This window comes from Netta rufina (genome assembly GCF_964035555.1).
Source record: "Netta rufina genome assembly, chromosome: 15".
Classification (NCBI taxonomy): domain Eukaryota; kingdom Metazoa; phylum Chordata; class Aves; order Anseriformes; family Anatidae; genus Netta; species Netta rufina.
The window spans coordinates 778,883-800,071 of NC_140138.1; positions in this window are offsets into that span (position 1 = coordinate 778,883).

Consider the following 21,189-nt stretch of genomic DNA (forward strand, 5'->3'; position numbering starts at 1 on the left):
AGGGCTGTTAGCGTTAGGTCAGAGGTTGGACTCGATGACCTTGAGGTCTCTTCCAACCTAGAAAATTCTGTGATTCTGTGATTCTGTGAACACATGGCTCCCTGAGATAATGCTTCTATAAATCTCTTTGATGGTGGTGTGCCTTAGGTGTTCCCCAAGATCTCCACCCAGTCTTTCCTACCTTCTGTTCTAGGGCTTTAATTTTTGTGTAGCTGGATTTTGCTGTGCTCCTTTTCAGGTGGCTGAGCTCCTGACTCAGCACCACACTAGCCCACAGGCAGCTATGCCAGCACAACACAGCAAAAGGGTGCATGAGGGTGGGGATGAACAGCAGGAGGGGAAAACAGGGACTCTCCAACCTTGTTTGAACAGCACAGTTGCTGTGTGCCTAGCCACAACCTAAATTCAGCACTCAAATACTCCATAGTAAGAGGTGGAAACAACATTCTGTAAAAGCATGTAAGTTTTCAAAAATGTGCTTCCCAGAAGGCTTGATTTTCAGGTGTAATGAAACCTAGCCCCCCCTTTTTTTTTTTTTAAGACAACTAGTGTGCTGGTGCCAATTTCAAATGATATTAGCAGTTTTGAAAGGCTGAAAAGAATGGGAAAACTATGGGAAAGCTCCCATTTTGCTTTTTTTTCATAAAGCATGACATAGTCCACCTCCAAACTCTTATAACATTTGGACCATTATCTATATAACCCTTGTCTTTTTTCCATAATTCTGCATGCTTGTATCTGAGTGGTTGACTATTTATACTTCAACATTTAGGTTTGTGTCTTCCATCCTAAATTGTATCTTATCTTTTTCAGACTATTTATTGAATTTGTAAAGAATATTCCAATTTCTAGTCCTGCCTTTCAGTGTGCTAGGAGATCTTCTCTATCTTGTAAGACTTTAACAATTTTATTCGAACTTCCAATTCTAGATGTTAAGGAGAAAAAAGAAAAAAAAAAAAAAAAAAAAGAGTAAAAGAGTACAAGATTTAGATACAGCCTTCTCATCCTGTATTTATCACGCCTTTTTATTGTTCCTTTCTTGTGCCTGCCCTGACAATAGGAGGCACGGCACAGTAGGGATATATATGAAAATCCCAATTTTTCACAGTTAACATGTGGCTAATAGGAAGCATCTTGTCTGAGTTGTAGCATTTCTCAGCTTGTACTGAGTTTTTAATCACCTAATTTGGAGGGGGAAATTAAATCTAGCACACAGCACTTAATGTTGTCAATGCATGACCTAGTTTGTATTTCCCTACATAGTTGGTGAGAATGCCATTTGAGACATTTTCAAAAGCCTTATTAAAAATTAAGATATACAACTCCTACTGCCTCTCCCTCATTTACAAGAGCTGCTACCCTGGCGTAGAAGGAAATCAGACTTGCTTATCATACTTTGTTCTTCACAAAACTATCCTGTTGCTCACCACCTACTGCAGTCTGGTGGACTGCAGATGATTTTTAGTTGTTTATTCCACAATTGGCATTGCCTAATTTTTTTTTCTTCAAGTTACTTCTTACACCTAGGAATAAAAAAAAAAAAATAAAAAAAAAGAGCGAGTTGCATTCCTGAATAAAATAAATATTATTAATATTTGCAGTTCAGTTACAGGAAAATTCACCTGTGCTTGCTATGGTAAAACAGATCTAATTTTATCAAGTCCTTTTAAAATAGATTTGTCTTTACATTTTTCTTCCTGATCTTTAACTAGTAATCTTTAGCTACTTGAGTATCCTCTACACCTTCATCATTAGTAATTTCTGTAGCAGCTTTGTTTTCCATTATCTCCTTTGTGTTTGAGTATACCCATGATATCCAATTTCTTATTGTCCCATTACTAATGACCATTTTAAAATCTCCATTTTAATAAAAAGTACAGCATTAATGGCATTACTATTTAAAATCTGCTGTTCATTTCACTAATCTTTAAAAGAGTTTAAAATAAAGAATACACACGCAGTTCATCTGACATCCACTGCAATAATGCTGTAACATGGTTTACAAGAACTTATCTATTTCAAAGGATATAAAAAAAAAACTTTACAGCTGCATGCAGCTTAAAAAAAATGATGCAAAGCTTTGACCATTTGATTTCAAGGCATGTTCTGATAAACCAAAAATATCTGGACTTCAGACAAATTTTGCAACAGGTGAAATTGTCTTTGAGACGGAAGGCAATGCCAAACTTTTTTTATTGTGCTGGAGACATTTTAAATCTTCTTTCTATAAGCCACGTTACATACTGCTGATTGCATTATTAGTCTTTTTGGGTTAAAATTCATTGCTTGTCTCACGGAGTTTTGGACTTTTTTTTTTAACTTTGATTAACAAACTACTGAGACTGAAGGTTTTTTTTTTCTCTTTTTTTTTTTTCTCTTTTTTCTCTTTTTTTTTCACATATGCTGTTTGGAATGCAGCAGTAAGAAGCACTTTTTATATACTTAACTCAAAAGCATTAGTTTGTAAGAAAAGATTTAACACATTGTGTATAGGTTAGTTCAACTGAGTACTTAACCACATTCATTGTGAAATGCTGAAATCAAACTAGCTCACACAGGATTTATTTTAATTTATCTCTGTTGGAAGAAATATAACATATAATTTGAGCCAAATTTCAATGCTTTGCTCTGAGTTTTGCAGTGCATGCCATCTAAAATGTACTAATAATGCCAAAAAATAAAACGCTGAATGTTCCTCTATTTATCCTCCATGCATTTTTGTCTCATTTTGGTAATCAGCCTCTAAAGTGATGGCAATTGAAATAATCCAAAACATAAGTTTTCAAAACCTATTCATTAGTAAAGATCTTGGTTACCTTTGTGTGTGGGGGGAGTCCTCGTGTCTGCATAAAAAAGATGTCCCAACCTTTTGGTGTTTCTTATGCCCTATCTACAAATCCCTTATCCTTCCAAAAGATTCAGACAGAAAACTATGTTCTGTTCCCTAGATCTCCTGTTAAATGTGACAAATGCTCTGAAAGATTAATATGCATTAATTATGAGAAAGTAATACTGGCACACCATTTTTTTGGACTTGAATTATAGGGATTAACTATTACATTTATAAAGATTTCTGGACTGTTACAGTAAACACTTCTTTGCTCAATGGATTTAGATGACAATTTACTAAGTAAATCTACAGGCTCATTCGATTATATTTTTAGAGCGAATTACAGAAACAAATACGTGGAATTCGTTCTGGACAATGAAAAAAAAAAAAAAAAGTAGGTTCTTTTTTTGGTTGCTCCCCCATATGCATGTTTCAATGTTTCACATGGGCTTTTCAAAGAGGATTCTGCCTTCATAGAATATATAAAATATTAAATAGAAAATCATCTCTTTTTATAAGTTTTATGTAAGTTATGAAAGTCAACAGTCAAATGAAGGATGCATCTGGTCTTGCAACAAAATTGCTGAATAGGTTACACTTATGGTCTTCATGAGTTTTGTGTCTTTAATACAAAATCTTCATTAGGAGTATACAGAGGAGGTACTTAAGATATATGAATACCACAGTATAATTGTGATTTAAAATACACACATTCACGTAAATAAATGGAACCAAAATTATTGACAACAGTAATATCTTATTGTCACAGTGCCAGGCTTGTGCCTAGAAGCTTAGAGATCTCACTTTACTTTCCATATTAGTACTGTGACCTATGCAAATGACACTGCTCATCACTGCAGACACATTTTTACTCTGGTTCTGTCTGGGTACCTTAAACTCTTACATAATCCTGAAGAATGATTTTCAGAGTCAAAGTGGGATCGTATATGAATGGCACTTCTGTTCTAGTATTTTCTAGCTTCAGGAATACTGTTGTTTGGTTTTAAATAACAAAGCTAAAATTATCTGAAATAATGTCATGATTAATAAAGCTGACCAAAATCAATATACCAGAAAGACAGCAAATTTGTTTTTAAGTATCAACATGCCTCCGAAGCTCTATGTACTATTTCTGGAAATGACACTCCTGTGTGACAATACTAATTTAAGATGTACCACCTTCTGAAAATAGCCCAGGCTGATTGAGAACAATAACTGTAATGACACATATAGGCATCAGTTTTGTCCAACTATAGTTATTTAAAGTAGTTCCTTTTCATCTTTCATGTAACACAGCTTATCTCCTATTGATATAGTCTTGCTGCTTTCATAAATTTTCAACGCTTTTTTTTGTTGTTGTTCTGTTTTCGTCTCAGCAAGAGTAGCTCCTTTATTCTGTTAGATAAAAGTAGAATGCTATCACTAATGCAGCGTGAGTTTAATCACATTCCCAGAAATATCAGTTTCAAGGACTTTTATATGTTAATTTGATAATATACTAATTTCTATGCATAGTGCACATGTACAAGTAAAATTTCTAATAAGCGAAGTGGATTGAAATACATGATGTGAAAATTGCTAACAGCTGGAGGGAAGGTACAGTAATGGAAACTGGCCATCATAAGACAGTGCATAAGACAGGAACAACAAAGAGGGAGGTAACTCTCAGCTCTGCTTTTTTGAGCAGTAGGTCAGCATTTATCAGCATTCCAGTATTTCTAAGCATTCCTGATTAAGACCATTTTTTTGTTGTTGTTTATTTGTTTGTTTTTTGTTTTCTTTTGTTTTGTTTTGTTTTTTTACCTTTTCTGTCTGGGACAACATATTTCTATTCTGTGAGCTTTCAAGGATGAAGGGTTTATTTCTTTCTCCCAATAAATTCTTTGGGAATGAATAGAAAGTATTTGGCCTATGAAATTTGCCCTTTTTTGGTTCTAACTTTCTCACATGATGTTATGCAGTTATTTTTCTGAACGATTTCAATGTGTTTGCCTCAGCAAGTCTGCTATTTGATTATTATTATACTTTTAACCTTTTTAAAAGGAAAACTCTACCCTTTCATCTTAAAGAACTTTTTTTTTTCCTCTTTTTGTTCTTCATTATCAGTGGAAGATGCATTGTCAGGTATATATAAGGTCAAAAGCACCATGTGTTCTGAAAAAAATCAATTCTGTGTCTCTGTGGCTCCAATTTCTGTATTGAGAATCTCTGGTAATATCAAGCTGATGGCAAAAAATCAGCAGGCCTCTTACACAGTTTCAGTATTACAGTTTTTCAATCTGTTGTTGCCACTACTTCTCTGTTCCACTACACTATATCATTATTAGGAAAGCACAATTATATTTGATACAATTGTATTAATAAGAATTAAAGAATGATTCCCTAAAGAAAGAAATTAAAATCCCTAAAAGAAAGGAATAAAAACAAAGGGAATTCTGAAGGAAATAAAGATTTCTCTGAAGAAATTTTTTTGGTAACTGAAAATATACCAATATGAGAGCAATGTCCTCTCATCTGGCTTCACAAATGATAGGGACAAACTCCAGATTGCTAAAATGAAATTTTGGATTGCTAAAATGGAATTTAGCAATCTGGAGTTTGGAACAGCAATGTGGGATAGCAAACCTGAATTTGATAAGGAGATCATTCATGACATTGACTGGCCAGTTTCTTGGTAAAATGAATTTCTATAACCTGATTGCTGGCACCCCTGTGCTGAAATAACTGCAAAGTATTTCTTGAAAAGCTTCAGGAAAAGCACCAGGCTTCTATAAGCACACTTTCTGTACTAGAGAGAACTTGTAATGGTATTTTTTCCCTTGGGAATATATTGAATTAAAATGTCTGTTGTATACGTATTGTGCTACTTGAGGGTGGATGCAGTTAAGCAACAAACCCAGCAAGGTGTCACAGAATCTGTTAGCAGCAGCTCTGAACTACTGAAGAGGTGTGTCCTTTCCAAAGCAAACACTCCACTTACATGGGATGGCTATTTGTCAAGAAACTACATGTATGTAAGTGACCTAGGACAAGCCACATGGCTACAAATATACAGTGCTGTGGAGAAGGGCTGGATGGGGAAGAATACCCAGGACAGCTCTACGAATCTCTCCCTGATACCTCTGATGTACTTGTGATGTTGCTTTAAATATGCCATGTGTCATTCATGTAATACTTCAAATCCTTACAAACACTCAGTTGTTCTTGGCTCCATTTTCCTTTCTCCACTCAAGCCCTTGCCATACCACAGCTATTCAAAGGTTCACTTTTGAACTTGAAATTATTTTCATTTTTTTAAAATAAATTCAAAACCATACATATTCAGACAGCTTTTTGATGTTTCTCACTTTCTGAAAACCCTATGCAACTAAAACATACCTAGTAAGAATTTTCATCCTTTTTAACATTGATAGATTCTTCTGTATATTTAGTACTGACTAAATTATATACTTTTGCAAGGCCACTTACGTAGCTTTTAGATTAAAATAATTTAAAATAAAAACAACTGAATTAAACAAACTAAACCCTCCAAGAAATCCAGACTAAGCTTCAGAAGTTTTAAACAAGACTTTTCATTCTTTTTCCACACTCCCCAATCCCTTAGTATGTTCTCCAGTGTTGAGATCTCTGCTTTCTAGAACTCGTTGTTTACCTCTGTTATTTGCTGTTGTTTTACTTGTAGTAAGTATATAGTAGTGTGTGCATTTATAATACACTAAGTAAAGACAATGAGCAGAACTGGTAATTAAACATTAGAAACAAAATCTCTGCAGTTCTTTCACGTTCTTCAATACCTGTCTAGACAAAGGCCAGAAGAAATCCAATTTAGAAAGGCCTAGAGGAAAGCTGTCAGAGATTCTCACTAGTCAAAGAAAGGTCCCAGAAAGCCTAGTAGCACAAGTATGTGCTCTATGGGAATGTGGTAAGTGATTCAATTGCTATGATATCAACACAAATTATGTTGTAACTTCCATTTCTCTTGTTCTCTAAGTTCCCAGTGAAATTCAGCCAGCTGGTTAAGATCTAACCTTTTCCATCAGAGTTTGTCAGACTGCAGTCTGCAAGAATCAGAAGATGGTCTATGAAATTATGAATTAACTGCAAAAACTTTTTTTTTTTTCAATTCATACACTTTTATTCTGATTCGTTCAAGAAAACACCCCATGTGCAGGGGTAAATATAAACAGGGAAATTCAACACTTACACTACTTTTACTCATGTACATGTCAATGTTTTATAGCAGCAACACATGATATTGTCTGTACATTTTCTCCCACTAAATTGAGAAATGCAGTTTTGTATTTTACGCATATTTAAAATGCAACTCTCTTTCCCACTACCGTAAGCTACCATTACCAGAAAAAGATGTTTTACTTCTTATTGGAATATAGATCAAGCTATTTGAGTATTTCTGTTGTGGAGCAGGGGTGGGGCATGGAACAATTACTCACTATATGGAATGTTTAAAAAGATATCATGAGCACAGAAAGCCCTACAACTTTTAATTTGTACTTCTCTTTAGTTATATTCTTCTAATACATTGACCAACTGATCAACTGATATAAGTGACAATGTATACATTTCTTTTTAAGTAATATCTTACGGATTCCTATTTTCATATTTTTAATTTAAAAATAATATTATTTTCAGGAAATTTACTGTTATTGAAGAAATAGTTTAGCCAAAAGATTTATGCAAGGTATTTTAAAAGAAGAGCAACAAATTGAAGCTTACACCTTTCCTTAGGCTTCTGTAATTTCCAGAATCATTCCCTTGACTATCCATACTTCTGAAGTCTAAGACATTTGAAATGTTAAGCCTTTTCAACTAGTCTTTCATGGGAATTAAAAAAAATCCTTTACATACCTCATGGGAAGAGTATTTATTTTGCAGAATCTCAGTTTTGTATGTATGATAAATTGGAAAAAATGAGAAACAATAATGAGAAGGGTCTCACACACAACACAACTAAAACCCTTGAAACTTCGTAACAGAGAAGAAAGTGAGATATTGCCATCCTCTTCACTTCATTGTACAGGTGGGCTGGCCTAAGGAGAGTTTGAAGCATGAAAGTTTGTAATAACTGTTACGATTTTGAAGAATATCATAAGAATTATAAATTAGAAGACCTGTTGTTTTAACAGGTGTCAAACAGAGGACAAATACAAACAGAACACTCAATACTTTCAAAAATAAAGGTGGTGAAATACCACCTATGTGAGAATCACAAGGTTCAGCAGGACAACAAAATACTAAACGGTTCAATGGCTCCCCAGGAAGAGCTTCCAGAAAAGCAGCATGCAAGTTCCTAAAATAATTAGCAGTGCTGTAGCATTTTCAAATTTCCCTAATCTACAAGGAAAAAGGGGAAGGAAGATGAGTGTTTCCAAAGGTACCATACAGCAGTGAATTAATCTCTCTACCATGGTTTCCATCCACCTCTTTTGAGGGTTAATATTTCTTTGGAGTCTTATTTCTGACTATTACAGAGGGTGCAGCAGCAGGAAGTGAAACTCGATATAACATGTTAACTACAACAGTTACTAGCTACCACATCTGAGCGTGGCTCAGTGATGGAACTGTTATTCTGTGGAAGATTCACTAGTAAATACTTCAAATGTGTGCTACTAATCAGTCTACAGATGTTCTGTGTTGTAAAGACAGATTGTTAGATGTTAGCTTCTGATTGCAGTACCACTGCCATGAAATTCAGACGGTTAACAGCAACAATTGCTGCAAATAATTTCATATTGTCACTTATATAAAATAATGGACTCAGAGAGAAAATAAAGAAGAATGTGACCTAGCCAGCAGTCTAAACTGAGAGGCCACACAACAAGAAGTAGAAAACAAAAAGCACAAGAAAACTGAATATTTCAGAAATTTCAGAAATTATGGGAAAAATTAACAGAACCTTAGTCTGTTTTTAAAAAGTGGTATACAGGACCTTCACAATCCAAACTGCAAGAACATCTATTAAGTGTCAATGGGTAAAAACAACTAATATTTTCCCAAAAGTGCCACGATCTGGTAAAATCAAAAGTATCCTGCAGCCTATGGATAAAACTGTTAAAACTAAAAAAAAAAAAAAAAAAAAGAATCCAATTACACACCTGTAAATTTAGTGTCCAGGCTACTCCACAGATTATTTTTAAGAGCAACCTTAAAGATCAATATTTACATTTTAAGACATGTATTAAAATTTGAAAATGAATGCTGCAAGACTTCAAGTTTAAAATGAAAAGTGTAAGGAAATTTGCTTCCATCTCCCTATTGATAGAGAAGCCTAAGCTCCAGGGTTCTGGATCACATGGATTGAGTATTGAATGACAAATTGGATTCAAGTTAAAGCCAACCAAAGCCAAGTAGGCTTCTTTGAGGTATTGTAGGAGGTATAGTAGGAGAAAGGTGAAACTGTTGATCTTATTCAGGTAAAAACACAGAAAGCTAGACAGTAATTAGTACATTCCAAGAAACAAATAAAACCCAGCTAGTTTTGGACAAGCATAACCAACTTACTGCCTGTCAGAAGATGAGCCAGCCTGGAGTCATGTTCACTGGAATCAACAGCAAAGTTGTACTTACCCTGGTTAGAGCAGAATAATAAAAAAATAAAAAATAATTAAAAAAAAAAGAAACAGATTCTGTTCCAAACTAGAAATGTACCGACACTAAGTTACACCTTTATTGAGGTAAACAAACCAAACTTAACAGAACAAGGGTGTATTTAGATGCAGGCTGAAGGCAAGTAAAAATTTTAGTCAAAAGTTTGCCTGTAGCTGCTATGAGAACCAGACAGATGTTAAGATCAAAGAAATCTTCCAAGAAATAGAGAAAGCAGGTAAAAGAACAGAAAAAGTGTAATCAAGCACATTACAAAAATTAATTTTAGACTTTGTAAACATTCAGTTATTTTTTTCACTCATGACTTTGATTTACCTGCATGAAGCTAATTATCCAAGTTTTTGAGGTAGTGAAGTAAGTAGAAGTAAATATACTTACTTTCTATAGAGCCTTATTTCCTCAACTAAATTCTGTATTTCAACAAGTTCAGTGGCTGCTGCTATTGCTGGCTGTTGTGTTCATACCAGTTTAGTAAGGTATCTGCTGCAGTGACAGGTGGTGAAGTAACGCTTTTGCTTTCAAGTATTTCCACTGTGACCCTTAAATGTTCTATCTTTTATGCACTGGAATCCACTGGAGGTGGATGGGAGAAGATTATGTGAGGCAATACACATCTGAATAGAGTACAAATGCATGCAAGTATTATATACACAACAGGTTTAATGTATTAATGAAAAGGAAATCTTGAGTAGAATGCAAACCCACACATAGATCCACCATGTCATAACTAACAATGCCTTTACTCAGGTCTAAAAAAAGGTAGATCCAAGAGGTATTGGAAGCTACAAGATGCAAAGGATGCAACAACCTCAGAAACTACAGTACTGGAGTGATGTACCAGCAAGTCAGCTATCCAAAACATTTGGAGTGATGTGATAAACAACATTTTTCAGAGACTGATGGAAACTGAAATCTTTTTAGCACAACCAGAGAGAGTTACTAGCACAGAGCAAAATACTGATGAGCATGCTGGAATCCCAGAGAGTCTCAGCCAGTCTGCCATGCTCATTATAAATCAGCACTAAGAGAAATAACAGTTGGCTTACAGAGAATATTTTTCCACAGCATAAACTTTGCAAAGATTCAATATACTCGGGAGGTAAATATAATTGATATAAAACAAGTTTTGAAATACAGATTATTTAATTCTAAATGTTATGTTGATGTCAATAAAAATGAAAGCATAAAATAAAAACTATCTGAAGTTAAAACATGGCAATTTTAGGGGCAATTTTAGCCTTGTTCTCTCCTACATATGGCACTTTATGTACATATTAATTTCTATAAAACAGCAAAATATACCATGATTTTTTTACTAAGTATTTCTGATGAGTCATTTGCACTAATTTTATCTAACAGCCATTAGAGACACCACAAGGTGAGGGGTGACCTTTACTCAATTCCCCTTTGCAAGTTACACGTGTAACTTTATACGTGTGTTTACATGGATCTGAGACAATCAGAATTTTGCTGATCAAGACTTAACCCACTGCGTTATTCTTTTGTCTGAATGATAAACTCTTTCTGCTCTCAGCTTAAAATATAAACACCCAGACTGCTTAGTCATACCACAGGGAGGAACACAATGTTTAAACAGAGTAAACACCAAAAAGTGGTCACCAAAAATGTTAATAATTAAAGATGATTAGGGCCTGAGGAAGGTCAACATTAAACTGATGTTCCAGTGAATTATTTCTTCTTGCAGCAAAGTTTCTCAAACATCTGGATTCTTATGAAAATCCTAACTGAAAAATTATTTTACTTAGTGTCTGCATAATAACATAGTACTTCAAGGAGTGACAGGAATTACTAAGAGCAGAATTAATGCTAAGACCTTGAAAATAATTCATGTATTGTAACTCACATAAAGTGGCTCACATGTAAAGCTGATACTGTAAGGAAACATCTGATTTATAGATACAAAGAAAGTTCAGAAGTTTTGCAATCCAGCAGTTCTACAGAGTCCCACCAGCAGGTTATCATCCTTAAACCATTGTAATCAGATATAAATATCAGGTCTCAAAACTCTCCTAATAGCAGGTGAAAATGTTCAGTATCTGCCAGTTCTTCATAACCATTAACTGTTGGTCACATCAAGTAAGGCCAACACACTGTACATGTACGCGTTTCACACTGGCCACAGCTACAGCTTAGCTCCATAACTTTTGATACTAATTCCTGAGAACAAAAACTAGAGAAAAAGCTACTACAGTCTACTGCTGGGCACATTAAATTAAATTGCCTTAAATTGCCTTAAATTCGTTAAATTTTAATATACAAAGCTATGAACTACCATGACTGCAAAGCCAAACCTCTTTCAGTTCTGCAGCCTTGGTAAGGGACAGGCACTGCCAGCTGTGTGGTAGCACAGACAGGCGCATGTAGTATCCTTTTTAATCAGCTAAATCCATCTCATCGAGCCCTACAGCTGTGGTCAAGCACTTCACAAACAGCTGCAATCTTTTTAAGATGTTACTTCTTTTTCTGATTTCTTATTATCCTCAAGCCCTACCAAGTGAAATGGGATAACTTCCTGAGCCAGCTGGGCTAAGCTCAATCACTTCCCAAAGCATTTAGAGCTGAGGGAATTTGCTGTGCCATGGGTCTACACCAAAAGGCACTAGCAGCCTTGTTACAGTACCGGAGGGGACACAGTGCAGCCTGCAGCTCCATGGAGCTGGTAGGAACACACACCAGGCAGAGAGGGGCACAGGGAGTTATTAAAGAATGGAACTATCAAAGATCTTGTTGGTAACATCTAGCAAGCCAAGATCTCGTTAGGAATTGTGTCCGAAAGGGTTAAAGCTTGGTTAAATATGTAGATTTTTCACAGAAATAACAAAAAGCACATGCTCAATGGGCAGGCCAATTTCCTGCCAACATCCAATCTCAATTCCAAGCCTTTGGGTCATTCCCAGTACTTCAAAATAAAAAGCTGCCAGACCTTTGTTTTTTAAGAAAGAGAATATAGAACACTGGCCCCTAGCTTAATTAAAAAAATAATAAAAATAATATATTTACCATGTTTACACCAGAAATACAGAAGATTTCTGTTCTACATTCTCTCCTTTTCCACAGTTAATATTTTATTAATGCAAATCATTCCACAAACAAAGAATGGGTCAAAGTTTATTTTCTAAGTTTCATGGTTTCTTTTTAAACGAATGTATCTTAAAAATTTAACTACGGTATCCAGCAGAAATAGCAATGGCATTCATTACTGCCTGCGATTATTTGGTTTGCACAGCAAAAATTGCCTTTTTTTTTTTTCTTTCTTTTGTTGTCGTTTTTTAATAGGGATCATAACAGTATTCAGAATTAGCCAACCTAAGTCCTCGCCACCACACCTGGATGTTGGGTACAGCAGCATAATTTCTAGGAATATTTATTTAGAATATTTAGATGTTTTGACCAAATGCCAACATATTAATCCTGCACAATCTAAGCACAGAATTTATTTCATTCTCCATGATACTGGATGATACTTCACCTGGAGTACTGTGTCCAGTTCTGGGCTCCCCGGTACAAGAAAGACAGGGATCTCCTGGAAAGAGTCCAGCGGAGGGCCACAAAGATGATACGGGGCCTGGAACATCTTCCCTATGAAGAAAGGCTGAGAGACCTGGGTCTGTTCAGCCTGGACAAAAGACTGAGAGGGGATCTCCTCAGTGTATATACATATCTGAGGGGTGGGGGACAGAAGGATGTAGCCAACCTCTTCTCAGTGGTTTGTGGGGATAGGATAAGGGGCAATGGCTGTAAGTTAGAGCACAGGAAGTTCTGCACTGACATGTGAAAGAACTTCACGGTGCGGGTGACGGAGCATTGGAACAGGCTGCCTAGGGAGGTTGTGGAGTCTCCTTCTCTGGAGATATTTAAAGCCTGTCTGGATGCCTACCTGGGCAGCCTGCTCTGAGGAACCTGCTTTGGCAGGGGGGTTGGACCCGATGATCTTTCGAGGTCCCTTCAAATCCCTACAGTTCTGTGATTCTGTGATATTCTTCATATGCAAGAAATACATTTAATGTGCGATTACAAGAAGATATATGCTGTAGATGCACAAGCAGATGTACTCTGACATAAGATTAAGACACTTACAAACCACTTCTTAGTATTTTTTTCCTACTAAATGCTCTATTGTACATCTATTAGCACTCTTCAATTCTTTAAACTTGGTCAATCACTTGATACTGGAAAAGTTTTTAATAAAGTGAGTTTTAGCTGATGAGTTCACATATCCATCAGTCTAGAAAAATCTAAGTACAGCAATTTAATTTGAAAATGTGAAAGTGTGGTTTGTTGATGGAGCTAAGTCAGTACAACCACTTGGTGCTGACATAAAGGATCACCCTTGCCTCTGGCCACACACTCTCATCCCTTCCCTTCAACCAGCATCTTCCAGCAACCATTCTTCTCTGATCTTATTCAGAAAGGTCAGGGAGTGAAGCAAGTAAAAAATTGTCCATATAAAAAGGGAAATCAGGGGTGACAAAAGACAAAACCACACTGCCATACTTCTAGCCTACTGGGATAGCAACTGTAATATTTTATCTATGAAGTATTATAAAATAAAACATGGTTCTTTTAAATGATGTAAATTAGTAAATAGAGCACATAGAAATGGATTATTCTTATTCTTAATTTACCCAGAATAAATTGTGATTTACAAGGCTGGATTCTGCTCTAGACCTTTATGAGGTGCTCATTGTGTGGTGGTTGCTTTTTTTTTTTTTTTTAATTATCAAAAGATCTCTTCACAATTCTAGAATTCTGTTTGAAAGGACTGTTGGAAGTCCCTAATCCAACCTCCTGCTCTAAGCATGACTAAAACCAACATTAGAGCAGATTGCTCTGGAACCTGCCCAGTTAAGGTCCACTCACCCTGCTCTTTCCTCCTGACTGACCCAGCCCTGCTCTTTCAGCGTCTCTTTGCAAGCCTTATTCCATCCCCGGGTCTGGTTCTTGAAGTTATTGCATCCACTAGCAGGGCTTTGTATATGTTTTAGCTAGTCTGCATTATGCTATATTACGGAGTCCATACCTCCAGTTTGTCAAAAACTGTGACAGTGCCAGAGACCTGCCCTCCTACACATCCACTGCTCCTTTATATTTTGACTTTGTTTGTGAACTTGATGAGGTTTCATTTCATTTCACTGTTCAGATTGTGGCAGATGATGAAAATCAGCAGCCCAAATACTGATTACTTACACTTGCCACTGCTAACTCGCTGCCAGTTTGAAGCACTGATGTCCATATTTTGAGTCTGGGATCCAGACAGCCTTGTCTGACCTCAGTGCCAGGGAAGCTCATGGAGTAGATGATCTTGAGTGTCATCACGCTTACAGGGCAAGCAGGTGATCAGGCCCAGTCAGCATGGGTTTAGGAAAGGCAAGTCCTGCTTGACGAACCTGATCTCCTTCTGTGACAAGGTGATGCGCTTGGTGGATGAGGGAAAGGCTATGGATGTGGTCTACCTTGACTTCAGTAAGGCTTTAGACACCATTTCCCACATCATTCTTCTCAAGAAACTGGCTGCTCGTGTCTTGGACTGGCATACGCTTCACTGGGTTAAATACTAGCTGGATAGCTGGGCCCAAAGAGTTGTGGTAAATGGAGTCAAATCCAGTTGGAGGCCGGTCACTAGTGGCGTCCCCCAGGGCTCGGTACTGGGGCCAGTCCTCTTTAATATCTTTATTGATGATCTGGATGAGGGGATCAAGTGCAGCCTCAGTAAGTTTGCACATGACACCAAGTTAGGTGTGTGTGTCGATCTGCTCAAGGGCAGGAAGGCTCTGCAGGAGGATCTGGATAGGCTGCACCGATGGGCTGAGGTCAACTGCATGAAGTTCAACAAGGCCAAGTGCCGGGTCCTGCACCTGGGGCACCCCAAGCAGAGCTACAGGCTGGGAGATGAGTGGTTGGAAAACTGCCTGGCAGGGAAGGACCTGGGAGTATTGGTGGATAGTTGGCTGAATATGAGCCAGCAGTGTGCTCAGGTGCCCAACACCATCCTGACTTGTATAAGAAGCAGTGTGGCCAGCAGGGCTAGGGAAGTGATTGCTCCCCTGTACTCGGCTCTGGTGAGGCTGCACCTCAAGTACTGTGTTCAGTTTTGGGCCCCTCACTACAAGAAGGACATCGAGGTGCTCGAGCGAGTCCAGAGAAGGGCAACAAAGCTGGTGAGGGGTCTGGAGAACAAGTCTTATGAGGAGCAGCTGAGGGAGCTGGGCTTGTTCAGCCTGGAGAAGAGGAGGCTCAGGAGCCACCTTATCGCTCTCTATAAGTACCTTAAAGGAGGCTGTAGCGAGGTGGGGATTGGTCTATTCTCCCACGTGCCTGTTGACAGGATGAGGGGGAAAGGGCTATAGTTGCACCAGGGGAGGTTTAGGTTGGATATTGGGAAGAACTTCTTTACTGAAAGGCAGTAAAGAATATATTATCATGCCATCCAGCCTACATCTTACCAGTGGGACTACAACAATTGTGCGGGAGAAAATGGGGAAAGCTTTGCTAAAGTAAAGGCACTTAACATTCAGTCTCTACTCTTCCACAGAGCCAGTCATCACAGATGCCAATGAGGTTGGTCAGGTACAATTTCCTTAAGCACTTTACCTTCTGAGACCTGAATATGTTCTCAAAAAATGAAGCTACAGGTATTCTGATTATTTTAAATGTTACAAAGTTCTATAAATAACATATAGATTAAATTGAGACACATATTTTAGGTTTGCTACGGAAATTTTTAAGATCATACATTCACAATTTTCTTGTCAGTTCATCTTATAAACAAACATTGAATTGTTTAAAACAGATCAGGAAAGATGTGGAATAACCTCTTGGTGCATCAGTTTTTCTGATGTTTCTGATTCATATAGAATGTGAGATTCCTCTGCTCAGAGCACTAGCTGCATCTTTTTAAGATTAATATAAAGTGGCTGCTGGCTTTGTAACTAACCCTTTTACTCAGAAGTTACGCAGTATGTCAATTCTCACTTTTCATATTTTTTTCATATTTTTTTGCTGAGGCGATCGGCTCCGGGGCAGACGTGTTCTGCAGTGCAGCATGGGACCGAGGCGGGCAGGGCTTTTTGTCCGGCATCGAGGCCACTCGGGGGAGCCGCCGGGACCGGCTGTCCTCGCGAGGGAGGCTGACGAGGCGCGGGCGGAGCCAGCAGCGCCCCCTCCCAGGCTGTTTAAAAGTTGCCCCTAGGGAGCGCGAGCGACCAGGAGCGCGGCGACCAGGACGGGCAAACAGGGCGTGGCACGGCAGTTCGCGCGGGCAGGGCGAGCGGGGGGCCCATCGTCGCTCTGTTGCAGCTGCCTCTCCCTTCGGTGCTTGTAACCTGCTTGCGTAGAACCTGACCATGGTATCAACCAGGCAGAAAACCGTGGCCTCTGCATCTCGTGCGGCATCTCCAGCCACGGTCACCAGTGTGGCTACTCAGACGGAGGGCTCGGGGAAACACGCAGCCGTCCAGGTCCTGGGCTGCAGAGTGTGCCCCAGCCTTCTGTCGGTCTCCGACAGCAGTGGTGGGTATGCCTGTGGGAGGTGTGCCCAGGTTGAAGAACTGCTCAGCCAGGTAGCGGAGCTCCGGGAGGAGGTGAACAGGCTCAGGTGCATCAGGGAATCAGAGAGGGAAATTGACTGGTGGAGGTGCACTCTACCCTCTCTGAGGCAGGCTCACGAGCCTGCCACAGCACAGGCGTCTCCTGTTATGCAGAAGACGGAGGTTCCCTCCTCCTGCCAGGCAGCGGGAGGAGACCTAGATCAAGGGGGGGAATGGAGGCAGGTGCCTATTCGGGGTGGTAGGCGAGCCCTCTCTCTGCCCACCTCACCTTCTCATCTACCCTTAAATAATCGATATGAAGGACTAGAACAAGAAAATCTAAATGACAAAGTAGATAAAAACCTGTCCCAGTTGGAGGGGGCGCCTAAGACAAGGCGACCTACACGTCGCATTGCCACATCATCCTTCAAAAAAGAAAGAAGGGCTATTGTTATGGGGGGCTCCCTTCTGAAAGGGACAGAGGGACCGATATGCCGACCGGACCCAACCCGCAGAGAAGTCTGTTGCCTCCCTGGGGCTCAGGTCAGAGACTTTGCCAAGAAAGTCAAGTGCCTGGTACGGCCCACTGACTACTACCCGCTACTGGTCTTTCAGGCTGGTAGCGATGAAGTAGCAACGAGAAGTCCGAAGGCGATCAAAAGAGACTTTAGGGATTTGGGGCGACTACTTAGAGGATCAGGGGCACAGGTTGTGTTTGCCTCTGTCCTTCCGATAGGGGGGATCGAAGCTGAAAGGTGTGCTGTTCACATAAACTCGTGGCTTTGAGACTGGTGTGACCGGCAGAATTTTGGGTTCTTTGATCACGGGAAGGTCTATGCTACACCGGGCCTCATGGCACCAGATGGGATGCGCCTCTCTCGGAGAGGGGTAAGGATCTTTGGTCAGGAGTTGGCAGGGCTGATAGATAGGGCTTTAAACTAGAGTCGAAGGGGGAAGGGGCTAAAACCAGGTGCGCCGGTGAAGACCTAAGGGATGGTACGCTAGAATCAGAGGGGTTGTGTGCCAGTGAGGTCCTTCGGTCAGATCCACAAGGTGCTAAGTGTACGGAGACGCACCTGAAGTGCTTCTACACGAACGCACGCAGTATGAGAAACAAAATGGATGAGCTAGAAGTCCTGGCCCAGTCCCGCAACTACGACATCATCGGTATAAGCGAAACCTGGTGGGATGAGTCCTGTGACTGGGGTGTTGCGATAGATGGTTACAGGCTCTTCAGGAGGGACAGGCAGGGTAGGCAAGGTGGTGGGGTGGCGATGTATGTGAAGCAGGGGCTGGACTGTGTGGAACTTCAGGTCGGCAATGGCAAAGTTGAGAGCCTCTGGGTAAGGATCAAGGGACGAACGAATAAAGGGGATGTCGTTGTGGGAGTCTATTACAGACCGCCTGGCCAGGACGATAGCGCCGATAAATTATTCTTTACAGAACTAAGAGAGGCCTCGAGATTAACTCCCCTTGTCCTTATGGGGGACTTCAACTTGCCGGACGTTAACTGGGAGTGCCACACGGCTGACACGAGCAAGTCCAGGAGGTTCATGAAGCACCTAGATGATAACTTCTTGGTGCAGGTGCTAACGGAGCCAACTAGGAAAGGTGCCTTCCTAGACCTGTTGCTAGAAAACAGAGAGGGTCTGGTGGGAGATGTGGTGATTGGTGGCCGCCTTGGTCATAGCGACCATGAAGTGGTTGAGTTCAAAATTTACGGTGACAGAAGGAAAAGTGCCACCAAAACCTCATCCCTAGATATGGGGAAAGCGGACTTCAGGCTGCTCAGAGAACTAGTCAGCAAGGTCCCCTGGGAAACTGCTCTTGAAGGTCTTGATGTCCACCAGTGCTGGTCATTCTTTAAGCGATGCCTCCTAGAAGCACAAGATCAGGCAATTCCTAAATATCGCAAGTCAGGCAGGCGGGGCAGGAGGCCAGCGTGGCTGACCAGGAACATTCTAATGGAGATTAGGCGGAAACAGAGAGTGTTTCGCTACTGGAAGGAGGGCCAGGTGTCATGGAAAGAATACAGGGATGCAGTTCGTGTTTGTAGGGAGAAAATTCGTGTGTCCAAAACACAGCTAGAGTTGAAGCTGGCTGTGTCTGTGAGAGAAAATAAAAAGGTTTTTTTTAGATATGTGAACGGAAAAAGGAGAACTAAAGAATACATAGGGCCGCTCCTTGATAGGGAAGGTCTCCTCACAGACAGTGACATAGGCAAAGCAGAGACGCTTAACGCCTTCTTTGCCTCTGTCTTCAATGCCGATGATGGGCTTCGGGACCCAGGGTGCCCTGAGCTGGAGGACCGGGACGGTGGTGATGACAAACTCCCAACTGACCCTGAACGTGTGCGGGATTTGCTACTCCACCTGGATCCCTACAAGTCCATGGGTCCGGATGGGATTCATGCCCGGGTGCTGAAAGAGCTGGCGGACGTCATCGCGGAACCTCTCTCAATTATTTTTCAACGATCCTGGGAATTTGGAGAGGTCCCGGTAGACTGGAAGCTGGCAAATGTTGTGCCGATTTTCAAGAAGGGTCAGAAAGAAGACCCTAGCAATTACAGGCCTGTCAGTCTCACGTCAGTGCCTGGTAAAATCATGGAGAAGATGGTTCTCGAACTTATTGAGGCGCACCTGGGGGACAAAGCAGTCATTGGTCCCAGCCAGCATGGGTTTGTGAAGGGTAGGTCCTGCCTAACTAACCTGATTTCCTTTTATGATAAGATCACCCGTATGGTGGACCAAGGGAAACCAGCTGATGTGATTTTTTTGGACTTCAGCAAGGCTTTTGACACGGTTTCCCGTAGGATCCTACTGGACAAAATGTCCACCATACAGCTAAATAAAAACATCATACGATGGGTGAGCAATTGGCTGACGGGCAGGGCCCAAAGGGTTATGGTAAATGGGGCTGCGTCAGGCTGGCGGGCGGTCACCAGTGGGGTCCCTCAAGGCTCCCTTTTAGGGCCGGTACTTTTCAATATTTTTATAAACGATCTGGATGTAGGAATAGAAGGTATTTTGAGCAAGTTTGCTGATGACACCAAACTTGGAGGAGTTGTGGACTCGAATGAGGGTGGAAAGGCCTTGCAGAGGGATCTGGATAGGTTGGAGAGCTGGGCGATCACCAACCGCATGAAGTTCAATAAGAGCAAGTGCTGGGTCCTGCACCTGGGACGGGGAAACCCTGGCTGCACGTACAGACTGGGCGATGAGATGCTGGAGAGCAGCCTAGAAGAGAGGGATCTGGGGGTCGTGGTAGACAGCAAGTTGAATATGAGCCAGCAGTGTGCCCTGGCAGCCAGGAGGGCCAACCGTGTCCTGGGGTGCATCAAGCACGGCATTGCTAGTAGGTCAAGGGAGGTGATTGTCCCGCTCTACTCTGCGCTGGTGCGGACTCACCTCGAGTACTGTGTGCAGTTCTGGGCACCACAGTATAAAAAGGACATGAAACTGTTGGAGAGTGTCCAGAGGAGGGCTACGAAGATGGTGAAAGGCCTGGAGGGGAAGACGTACGAAGAACGGCTGAGGTCACTGGGCCTGTTCAGCCTGGAGAAGAGGAGGCTGAGGGGAGACCTCATCACAGTCTACAACTTCCTCGTAAGGGGGTGTCGAGAGGCAGGAGACCTTTTCTCCATTAACACCAGTGACAGGACCCGCGGGAACGGGGTTAAGCTGAGGCAGGGGAAATTTAGGCTTGACATCAGGAGGGGGTTCTTCACAGAGAGGGTGGTTGCACACTGGAACAGGCTCCCCAGGGAAGTGGTCACTGCACCGAGCCTGTCTGAATTTAAGAAGAGATTGGACTGTGCACTTAGTCACATGGTCTGAACTTTTGGGTAGACCTGTGTGGTGTCAAGAGTTGGACTTGATGATCCTTAAGGGTCCCTTCCAACTCAGGATATTCTATGATTCTATGATTCTATATTTGACTCCACCCTAATACCTGCTTACATACTCTGCATATAATAATCACCCAGGTGAATATTTTCATATGAAATACAGAATGCCACCAGTGGAGTTTGTAGGTAAAATGCTCAGAGCTATTCAGAAATTACATTTGAAACTGAGCACATCACAATGTGGGAAATCTATCCCATTACAAAGTATGAATCCTGGCTGTGGTTATGAAATTGCTGTATCATCATTAAACACCTCAGAGGATGTGAAGTCAACCATATGC